The following is an 11,572-nucleotide window of genomic DNA, read 5'->3' as shown; positions in this document are numbered from 1 at the left end:
GTCTGGGTGCCTCTCAATCAGGTCCCTGAGGTAAGTGAGTCTGAATGTTCAAGGCCATAAAGAGTCATTTCTCTATTAACTACAGCCCTGTGACTCTTGTAGACATGAGCTCTGTTGATTTTCAAAGCTACACATTTTGGGGGCTGGTCAAAGTCTTAGAAGTTTCAAGTCTTAGAAGCTGATGTGCCTTCCGCAGAGTTCAAACACTTTGATCCTCAGGCAGAATCTCTAGGTGTTGGGTTCACTCCCAATTATGGGTTGCTTTGTGGTTTATGGTAAGATTGTCTCTCAATCTCTCCTACCTGCTTCAATGTGGGTTTTTTCATTTGTTTGTTTGTTTGCCAGAGATGAGTAGGAATCACTCAGCCAGTTTTTCGGTTTTTCTCAGAAGAAAGTGTTCCATATGTAGCTATAGATTTGGTGTGCCTGTGGGAGGAAGAGCAAGATTTTCCTTTGTTACCATCTTGAACCAGAATTCAATTTGTTTGGATTCTTCCCAGAATCTGTATGTCTTCATATAATGAAACTGTGCTTGTCCTAGGGGGCACCGATGGCACCTGCTGCTAATTTCGATTGATGTTATTATGAAGGCACGTCCTTGATTTTCCGTTTTCAGGTGTGATTTGACAGCACTCAGAGTCCTAATTGCATATCTCCCAGAACTGCACGATCATCAGTAGCCTGCTAAGAGCTTTAGCCCTTATCAGCTTCCACTCTGTGTACCTATGAGCCAGAGGAGTGCCAGATACAGATTACCTGTGAACATTTGTAGCCAGTTAGCCTCCCACGTGGGGATTAAATTTCCTTCCAGTAGTCTCTCTCCCTGCCATTGTTCTACTTTCCCCATATTGATAGAAACCTTTAGGTTGAAAATATTGATTCAAGTAAAAGAGAGGGAGAGGGAGAACACTTCATACATGGTTATATCAAGACCAGCTCCCTGTGACTTGAATTTTCAAAATGCATAAACTAATACTCAGGGAGATTAAGTAACCTCCAAGAGGACTTGAGCTATTAAGTCACCACTTTGAATCCATGTCAGTGTGAATCCCTAACTAGCATTACCAATGGAACTCACCTAAGAGATGAAGCTAAGTTAACACTAGAGAGGGGAATATAACCCTCTTACTTCCTTTTTCCTATTGAAGTCCTCCCTTTACAACAGGTCAAAGTGCTGGATAGAGATTATTCAGTGTTTTAAAAAAACGGGGTTTATTTTAGTTATTAGAATGTAGTCACTAAAGTTTCAAATGATGTAAGAAAATATTTATTCCTGATCTTTAGTATAAATTAATCTATGTTTACTTAGAAAATTAAAGTAACTTTTGCCATTTTTGAATTAATCCTAAAGTGAAACTTCTTTTTCATAGGATAGTTTATGATTTAATTAATTCAGCTTAGAAAGTAGGATTAACCATTATTACTAGGTTGAGAAAATTAGGCTACTTTTTTTTTTTTTGCTAAGCATCTTAAATGGTTCAAAGTTTGGATGCCTTGTTTTTATTATACCTGGGTCCTTTGGTTTTATATGTATTCATTCATTTTTGAACTATAGGGTGACTTTCTTTTTCAGAAAATAAATTCCCAAGTCATGGGAGATGTTTACATGAATCATCTGTGATTACTTTGAGTTGTAGTTGTGTCATGAACAATAAATACATGTGTTTTAAAAAGAAAGATGATAAGGAACAGTATATAAATTTATATTCTTATGTAGAAATAACTCTTAAGTAAATATACAAAAGAGTGCATGAAGAGTGCATGAAAGAGGAGGCAGTGTTGCAGAAAAACTAGGTAACTGGTTATTACCAAGATGACAATACTTCCCAAAGTGGGAATGATATCACTATTAAAATCCCAATGATGGACAGAGGGGAGAGAGTTTGGAGGACTGCAAGAATGAGATGAAGGGTTAAAGCAGGACAAATTAGTAGTCGATAGTTAGTCACGGGGAGGGAGAGCATGGCAGAGAGAATGCAGTTAGCATTAATATGATGGCCCCCATGCCTGCTGACTAGGGTAGGGGTGGGGAGTGAGACTGGGGAGATTGTTTTCCTGTGAGTAGCATATTTCAGTGCATAATGAGGGCTTTCTGTTGTACTATCAAAATTTGGACAAATATCTAAATATTGATTTCAAATACCATTTCTAAATGGAACCATGGGCACTTTTTGGAGAAACGTCTTATTTCAGAACTGGGGCTAAGAAAACACAAGAATGAACTTAGAACATCTAATTGGGTCAGAAAATTAGAAAGTGCTCAAAAAATTATGGAGACATTTCAAAAGGACAAAGAAAACTAGCTTGAAGAGGCTCCCACTGGCCAAATGTAGGTCATTTTGAATACCAAAATAATCATGATAGAAATCTATAGCCCACATATAATATAACCTTTTGTTAAAAATAAATAAATTTTAAAAACAGATCAACATGTAACTAATGGATCAGGGGAAACTTGCTTAAAGTAGAATGCCAATCAAAAGAAACACACTGTTTGTAACCAGCATAGACATGATTGATTCTGGCAAATATCATTGATGGATACTAAAACTTTTGGGTAGATTAATGGGGACTAAAATATTTATGCAGTCTCGAAGTAGCCCCCACAGATTAATTAATAATGTCAAGGAGAAAAGTGGATATTTAACACTGAAGAAGCCCAGCAGATACCAGTTTAACAAGTGAACAAAGTTAACATCACCAGTTATGGGACAAACTGACATTAAGTGCTGCTTACTAAGGTGATGAATTGAGAAAGACATATCAGAAAGTCAAAACCCAAGTCTACCCAAATAGAAATATGAGACAGACCCAACCTGAAGAACATTATACTCTTCAAATACATCAGTGTCATGAAATACAGAGTAAGGCAGAGAAAGAGAAATGCCCGATGAATACAACGTGTTAGATCATGGTGGACAATTGCTATAAAGAACACTGTTGGTAATATTTGAATGTGACTGATATGTCGATATTATATTTTCTGAGTTTGATTATTTTACTGTGGCTTTGTAAGATAATGCCTTTGTTCTTAGAAGATATATACTGAAATATTTAGGAATTATTAGAGGAAAAAAGGTCATTTGTCTGCAACTCTCAATTAGTTTTATAATAGTAATAACTATATATGTATTACACACATATAATAAAACAAATATAGCAAAATGGTATCAACTGGTAAATCTGAGTAAAAGACATATTAGCTATACTTGCAACTTGCAAAATTTGAAGTTTTTCCAAATAAAGTTAAAAAGAAATTCACTTCCAACATAGAATTACCCCTTCTGGAATTCATTCCTGCAAAGACACAGCAGAGTGAATAAGTGACAAGGTCATTTCTAAAGTACCTTCTGACTGTATGCGCCTGCATTTCCCCACAAAGATAGCATCAGTCTTGACGAAAGAAAATGACAAACATATACTCTCAAATCACCCTATACAGATACCTTAGGAGATCTCCCTTGCTAGACATTTCAAGAAGATTAATAGGCTGGATCAAAGAAAGTTTTGGGGGAGATTGGTGTTGGTGGAATAATTTTGTTACATTTAATTCAAGGTGGTAGTTGGTCCCATTCTAGAACGCATGTCTGGAGCTTGCTTAGCTAAGCCAGTGACTACGCAGCCTGAAAGAGGAGACAGATTAGAAAGATGAAACAAATAATTTGGTGGCAGTTCTCACAGTTGTGGCTGATACCCTATAACATGACCATCACTAGCATTGTCAGATGCTGCAAACTGAATGAGCAGGGAATAATTTCCTAGTATAGCCAACATCTTATTTGCTGGAAGGTACCATTCAGAGCAGCTTATTACTGTGACTGAAGATATATTCCAAGAATTTCTGCGAAGACACAGATTCAAATAGGAGATTGAAATTTGTCTGGCTGTGTATGTTTTTTATCCACACTCAATCAGTTTTATTTCAGCTGTCTAAATTTGTGTCAAGAAAAGACATTCAATTAACATTTGGTATAGCTTTGCACTTAAAAATTATAGAAAAGTCTCAAAACAGATTACTGTTTTTAAATGAGAGATTTATATTTTATGCGTCTTCTTTTATTTTGGGGGAATTCATGCTTCTTTGACACATGAGGAAGGGGATATAAAACATGGGAATTATGCTGAGAGTGGGAGATTAAATAATTAATTTGACCAAACCACTCTGCCATCCAAATTCTACTTCACTATATATCAATGCTTTTTTTCTTTCAAAGTAATGTGGATTCAAAGTATAACTAATAATTAAAATTGCGATGGGAACATTGATTTGCTCCCTAGACTCTGTTGTTTATCCCAGCTTAAGGTTGCAATGACTCTTCTTATGGTTCATTGGTTCCTGCTTAATCTGAGTTTATGGCAAGTGTGTATTAGTGTGTGTTTGGTAATAGGACTCTACGTAGGCATGCGGGCGCATGCATGCACGCACACATGCACACTCGACTTAAACATGGAAAAATTAAACTGAGTGAGTTTTGCTGTTCATGGATACTAAAGTAAATATTTGGATTTGATGCACCCTGTGTGTCACAGTCATCACAGTCATCATATCAAATCCAAACAAATCAAACATTCTCAAAGATCAGGAGTGAAGGGAGGTCATGCAGGCAAAGCATATACTTCTATTGTTAAAAAAAAAAAAAAATTGCCCAAGCTCCTATTTGTTCTTATTAGGAATAAGTGTGGCATTTTTCGAGCTGCCCCACCACTCCCACTAGTTGTTAAAACGGAAGATTTCTGTAGGTCAGTCCTTCCCAACACCATTGGAGAAAGAAAACAGCAGATGAATAGTTGTCTAGGTGTCGCTCAACATGGGGGAGCATGGTGACTCTTTCTGGAAAATCTTTCCTGGTTTAGTCGGTGGAGCACCCTTGCATGGCCTCCTATTCTAGAGCTCATTTACCCAGACATTGTTTCAGGGCAGGGCAGCTGAATCCAGAGGGACTTCTGATTTCAGCCACATGTTGAGCAAGAATCAGTTCTGCCTTTCCAGCACTCTTAGGCTCTTTAAAAAAAAAATAAAAAAAAATAAAAAAATTGATAAAATATGCATAACACAAAACTGATTGTTTTAACCATTTTTAAGCATGCAATTTAGAGGCATTATATGCTTAGGTTCTTATGTTGAGCTCGGAAGTAGACTTTTAAAAGCCACATGTTTATATTGGTGTTGACATTTCCATTTCAAATTTAATATTCAGTACATTCAGTGGTTTTCTTATATGTCTTACTTTGTAACATATATTTAAACATTCGAAATCTCCAATCTTAATATGACTTTTAACAGTACAACTACTGAGTGAAAGGATTTCTTTGCAGTTTAAAAAAATTTTTAATTTTTTAACTTTTTGACATTCAATATTATATTAGTTTAGGTGTATGGCATAGTAGTTAGACATTTATATAATTTACAAAGTAATCCCCCCAATTAGTGTAGTGCCCACTTGGCACTATACATACTTATTACAATATTATCGACTAATTCCCTATGTTGTACCTTACATCACCATGACTATTTTGTAACTGCCAATTTGTACTTCTTAATCCCTTCACCTTTTCGCCCAGCCCCTCAAGCCCTGTCCCATCAGGCAATCACCAGTTTGTTCTCTGTATCTATGAGTCTTTTTTTGTTTTGTTTCTTTATTGATTTTCTTCTTTAGATTCCACATATAAGTGAGATCATAGGATACTTGTCTTTCTCTGTCTAACTTATTTCACTCAGCATAATACCCTCTAGCTTTGTTTTTAGTATGTATTCCATAAATAATATATGGTCAGAGCACACCTTTGAAAAATCACCTTTGATATTCTGTGTTAGGTCCATTTGTTTTAGTTTGTTTTCGGTTTCAGAATTTACTTTTGAAAAATCTTTGAATTGATATTTTGAATATATGATTCAAAGTAAAATGTTTTTAAAAGGTTTACTCAGAGAGGTTTATTTCCATTCTTATTTTTTCTTCCTAGCCCCACTTCACCCAAGGCCCCTAAAAATATTTTACTTATCCTTTCAGTGTTTCTTTTGGAAAAAAATACATTATATTCATATTCTTATTTCCCTTCCTTTATTACGCAAAGTGTACTGTAATGCACTATTCTACATCTTCTTTTAAATTAATAATCTATATTAGAGATCAGTTCAATCAGCATAAAAAGACCTTTTTTCTCTGTGATTGCATTAATATTTTATTGTGTGGATGTGCCATAGATTATCCAACCAGTTCCTACTGATGCAAATTTAGGTCATTTCCAATATTTTGCTATTATAGATAATGCTTCAATGAATAATTTTAGACATATGTTTCATTCTTGTGGAGGTGTATATTCAGGGAAGATGCCTCAAAGAGTAATGTTGGACAAAGGGCAAAAATATATGTTATTTATTGCCAAAACCCTCTTCATAGAGGTCACACCATTTTGCACCCTCACCAACAATGTGTTAAGAGTGTCAGTTTTCCCATGACCTAACCTACAGAATGTGTTGTCAAGCCTTTGAATTTTTGCCAAATACTTTTGAAAATTTTTTTAAACTTCCACTAGCTTTGCCCAGAGTCAGCAAGAGAAACAAGACATCTCAGCTCAGGGGTATGTGGAGCTGGCTTGGACTGACTCACCATGGTCTAGTATACAAATTTCAGAAACTGTGTTGGTTGTTAAATACAACCATTATTAAAATTAAACTATATTCACTTATAATTAAATATTAAAAACAAAGGCAACAAGTACTCAAAAACTTCTGACTTCTTAATTATTTTACTATGTTTGCTACATCCATTCTCTTCACTCTTGAGGACAAACTGTCTCCAAAAATCCTCTCGCCAATAAAAAAAAAATTCTTCAATATCCATCTTCCAATTTTTTATACAATTAATATGAGTGGGGGAATGAGGCTCAAAAAACTGTTTCCAGACATTTCCTTTATTAGTTCTGCATGTGGTCTAACACTTTCTTTGGAAGGCAGTATCTGTTGTCCCTTAGGTCTTTGGGTGAAACTTGCATTTAACATCGTGTTACATGAAGAGGATGACAGATGCTATTGTGTTCTTGTTGCATAATATAAATAACTTTAATTTGCATGTTTAATTCTATACAAAAATGGCATGATGGTTCATTATCAGTGGTTCATTATTAATCAGTTTTATATGTGAATTCAAATCTACTCATTATTAAATTTAGGTGAGTATTTTTTGGAAGACTTAAAGACATCACTTCAACTTTTAAAATTAAATTCAGTTCAACTATGTCAAAATCTAGTTTCAGGAGTTTATGTTTAGCAGTAATATTTTGTACATGTTATAATAGTTGTGTCATGCAGTCTTAGGGGGTATATTTGTTTCTACAGATAAATACCATTTAGAACCAAAAACATGGACCTGAGAAGCATGCTAACTAATGATTTAAACAAATAATCCAATTATAAAGTGGGCAGAGGACCTGAACAGCTACTTCTCCCAAAAAGATATACAAATAGCCAACAGACTTATAAAAAGAAGCTCAACTTCACTAGTTATTAGGGAAATGCAAATCAAAACCACAATGAGACACCACCTCACACCTTTTAGAATGGCTGTCATCAACAAGACAAGTAATAACAAGTGTTGCAGAGGTTGTGGGTAAAAAGAAACCCTTATACATGGCTGGTGGAAATATAAATTGGTACAATCACTATGGAAAACAATATGGAGGTTCCTCAAAAAATTAAGAATAGAACTATCATATGACTCATGCATCCCTCTTCTGGGTATCTACTCCCCAAATTTGAAGACGTTTATCTGTAAAGATATATGCTCCCTGATGTTCATAGCAGCATTATTCATGGTGGCCAAGACATGGAAACAACCGAAGTGCCCTTTGATAGATGACTGGATAAAGAAGATATGGTACATTTATACGGTGAAATATTACTCAGCCAGAAGAAAAGGTGAAACACTGACATTTGTGACAACATGGATAGATCTTGAGATTATCAATCAGGCTAAGCTAAATAAGTCAGACAGAAAAAGTTAAGAATCATATGATTTTACTCATAAGTGGGATATAAAACTGAAAGCAACAAACAAGATGAACAGAGACTCATGGACATGGACAAAAGTTTAGTGGTTACCAGAGGGAAAGTTGGCAGAGGGGAGGTAGGTTAGGGTAAAGAGGGTCAAATGCATGGTGATGGAAGGAGATTTGACTTCGGGTGGTGAATACACTATACAATACATATAATGTATTATTGAATTATACATTTGAAACCTTATAATTTTATTAACTAATGTTACCCTAATAAATTTAATAATAAAAAAAATGACCAAAAGTAGTGACATTGTAAAATGAGATTTTCAGGAAGGAGAATGAAAGTTGAATAGGAGGAAGAATATGAATATAAATTAAAAATGAATAAATAATAAGAATTAGTTTGAAGTTCTTACCCTAGACTCCAGAGAACACCTGACAGTCAGTTTTAGGCTTAAATGAGTCTGTGAACTTCCTGCAATTACTGCAAATATTTGTATTAACGTGGTAATGTGCATTTTTTCAGCAGAGAGAGATTTCTTAGTTTTCACCATATTCTCAAAGGATCCCAATAACTCCCCAGTGGAAGGAAACATGACTTATTACCAATAGCATTACACTTGGATTTCTGTAATCCAGACATCATAAGTCAGTTTTTCACTAGCTAGACACACATTTGAGCAAGTCACTTTAATCTCTATGGGCATCAGTGTTTTCGCTATTCCATGGTGTGAGCTGTAACTGACTAGCCATGCACAGGCATGGGGCTTAGGAAAAGAACTAAGAAACATTATTCTTCCCCTCCAGAATTTGGAATCACGTGGAAGTAAAATATATGAGTAAAACAGATGAAGACCAAATTTCAATTTATAAATTTCCAAAAAAGATATCCATAAAATATTGAACAAAATGTCCATGGTTCCTTTTCTCAATTCAACCAAAAAAACAAAACAAACAAACAAACAAACAAAACAAATGCAAGAGTTCATAGAGACCATTCCCTTCTAGGGGAGTAAACCATCAACTTCTTGCTTTATGAAACATGGTGGGAATGCTGGATGAAGGAGAAAAGCACTACACTATAGATAGATGCAAATTGCTTATACAAAGCAGAAAGGCAATTTAATAAAATAACTTGAAAAATAATTTAGGGTCAATGAATGTAGAATATTCTAAGTCTAAGAAAGTTCAATTTGATCAAACAAAATATGGTTATTTACTTTTTGAAACTGTCATGATATAACCAAAAGAGTTTAGATAGATTAAAGTGTGACAATTATTATACAATGTATTAGAGTAGTAAAAATAGAAAGCTAGAAACATGACCAGAAATCTATTATTCAAATCATGGTTTTAGGTGATAATTTACTGAACTATGTTGGCAGTATAAATTAAGATAAACAACTGTGATGGTGATTCACTGAACGCTGAGAGCAGAAGGGCTATGGAATGAGAAGAATAATGTGTAACTCTAAAGCTTAGTCTTTGGAAGATGAGGATTGAATAAATGAGGAAGAAAGCTTTTGGAATTGTGACCATTAATGGATTTTAATTTTGCCATTTCCTTTTACTAAATGCAGTTGGTAAACTGGGCAAGTAATGCATATTTTGCAATTAATAAAAATACAAATATTAGTTATTACCAATTCCAGCTTATACTTTAATTGGGACTTTCCAAGTTATCTCAGGATTATGTAGTTGGTATTGGTATTATCATTTATAGGTACATATAAATGAGTTTTGAAATTTAACTATGCCTATGCCAACTACCAATTTATTGCCTCTCAGGTACACATTCACCCTTCATTACTTTCTCTACCATAGTGGAGAATTTCAGCAAGTATAATATCAAGCTTTGCCAGTAGAAGAAGCTGGAAAGACATTGCAAGAAGAAGAAACTTCCCAGTTCTGCTGCTGGCTTACTTCTTTTTCATGGATTTATCAGTAGTATGTTTATGTGTGGGCAAGGGTGAGTGGGGGAGCATCCAGTGGCACTCTGCTCCAGCTATGTGCCAGAGTACATAATCATTTTGAAAGGTCCTAGCCCTAACTCTGGCCTGGTGATATAATGGAATTGAAGAATCTAAAACCTCTTGATACCCTGTTGGTGAGTGGGCTTCACAAGGACATGCTTTGTGCACTCACCTGCCAGCCTCAGCCAGTATCTTCAGTGTGCACTTTTTCCAGTGCTAGACTTGAGCAAAATGTGCTTTCTCCAGGGCTCACCTGCATCCACCTGGTTTTCTCTAATCCTAGGCTCCTTCAGGATGTACTTTCTTCAGTACACAACTCTTGGCACAGCTTTCTCTAGCTCTGGGATCCTGCAGAATCAGGGCTTTTTCTTGCACTGGGCTCCTACAGGGAAGGCTGCGTCCAGCTCCAAATTTTAGTAGTTTCCAGAGGCCAACAGATTTCCTTGGTGCCTCAGAGAGCAGATTTTCAGGAAGTCCACTGATGAAGTATTTAGCAACTTCCTCACCATCCACAGAACCATGGCTTTGCCTTTTCCAATGAGGATTGGATTTCAGCCCGGGAAAAAAGGGACCTTCCATAGGTTATCCTAATTCAGTTTTAGGAATATGGTTATGCTTTACATCTGCTACTTCAATGTTTTTAAAAATTATCTTGAATTTTCACTAGCCAATTCTCCATTATTCCAATTCCATGCTAATAATTCTTTATGTTAAACTTTTCTCACTCATATTACTATGTCTCCTAATTGGACCCTAATTGATACAGGCATTAATCTTGCAACTTCATTCATCTTCTTTCATCTTCTATCAGTGGCCATTTTTTTTTATATAAAACTGATTCTACTTTATAATGACTCCTTCTTGTGTGTAAATAGCCCTGACCACTTGAAAAAGACCCAAGGTAAAGCAGCTTTAGTATGAATAATGCAAATCTTGGAGAGATTTAACTTATTTGTGGAAAATAATTTCTACTTGTTCACTTGAGTAGAAGTCTTAATGGAATAGAATAAGAAAGAGTATGGGTCTTGAAAGCAGGAATCTGACCTACCTTTTCTGTTGTCAGTAGGCAGCTGACATATAGCTTATTTGATTCTTCTATCCATTTTCTTCTTTCTCACTTTATCCCCAAGTAAGCAAAAACTGAAATGATAATATAGGATGAGAATTAGACTATACAGGACTGAGGAGGCTGGAATGAATTATGGCAAATAGAACACAGCAGTTTTCTAGAGAAGTTTGAATAAGATAAACCTCCAGTAAGATTACCCACAAATAAATTTGGGGCACTTAACTGGAAACATCAAGCCAGTTCTCTCCTTTTTTCTTTCTATTTTCATACCCTACCCCATCCTCTAGGCACTCAGTGTCCATCTGGTGGAAAATGATAAAAGATTTTCAATCCTAATAGAGCCTACTCTACTCCTCTCTCCCTAAGTGATTCACTATACATGATTGCTTTCTCTTTCTCTCTTCGCTTTAATAAAAACTCCTAATTACTGAGTAAACTTAATGTGTTTTTTAAAATTAAGGAGTAAATGACTACTATGTTTAATGCCCACTTATAGCCCCAAAGAGACACTTTTTACCCAAATTAACTTTTATTG

Source organism: Pteropus alecto, unplaced genomic scaffold (genome assembly GCF_000325575.1).
Source record: "Pteropus alecto unplaced genomic scaffold, ASM32557v1 scaffold146, whole genome shotgun sequence".
Taxonomy (NCBI): Eukaryota; Metazoa; Chordata; class Mammalia; order Chiroptera; family Pteropodidae; genus Pteropus; species Pteropus alecto.
This window is presented reverse-complemented; position numbering follows the sequence as displayed.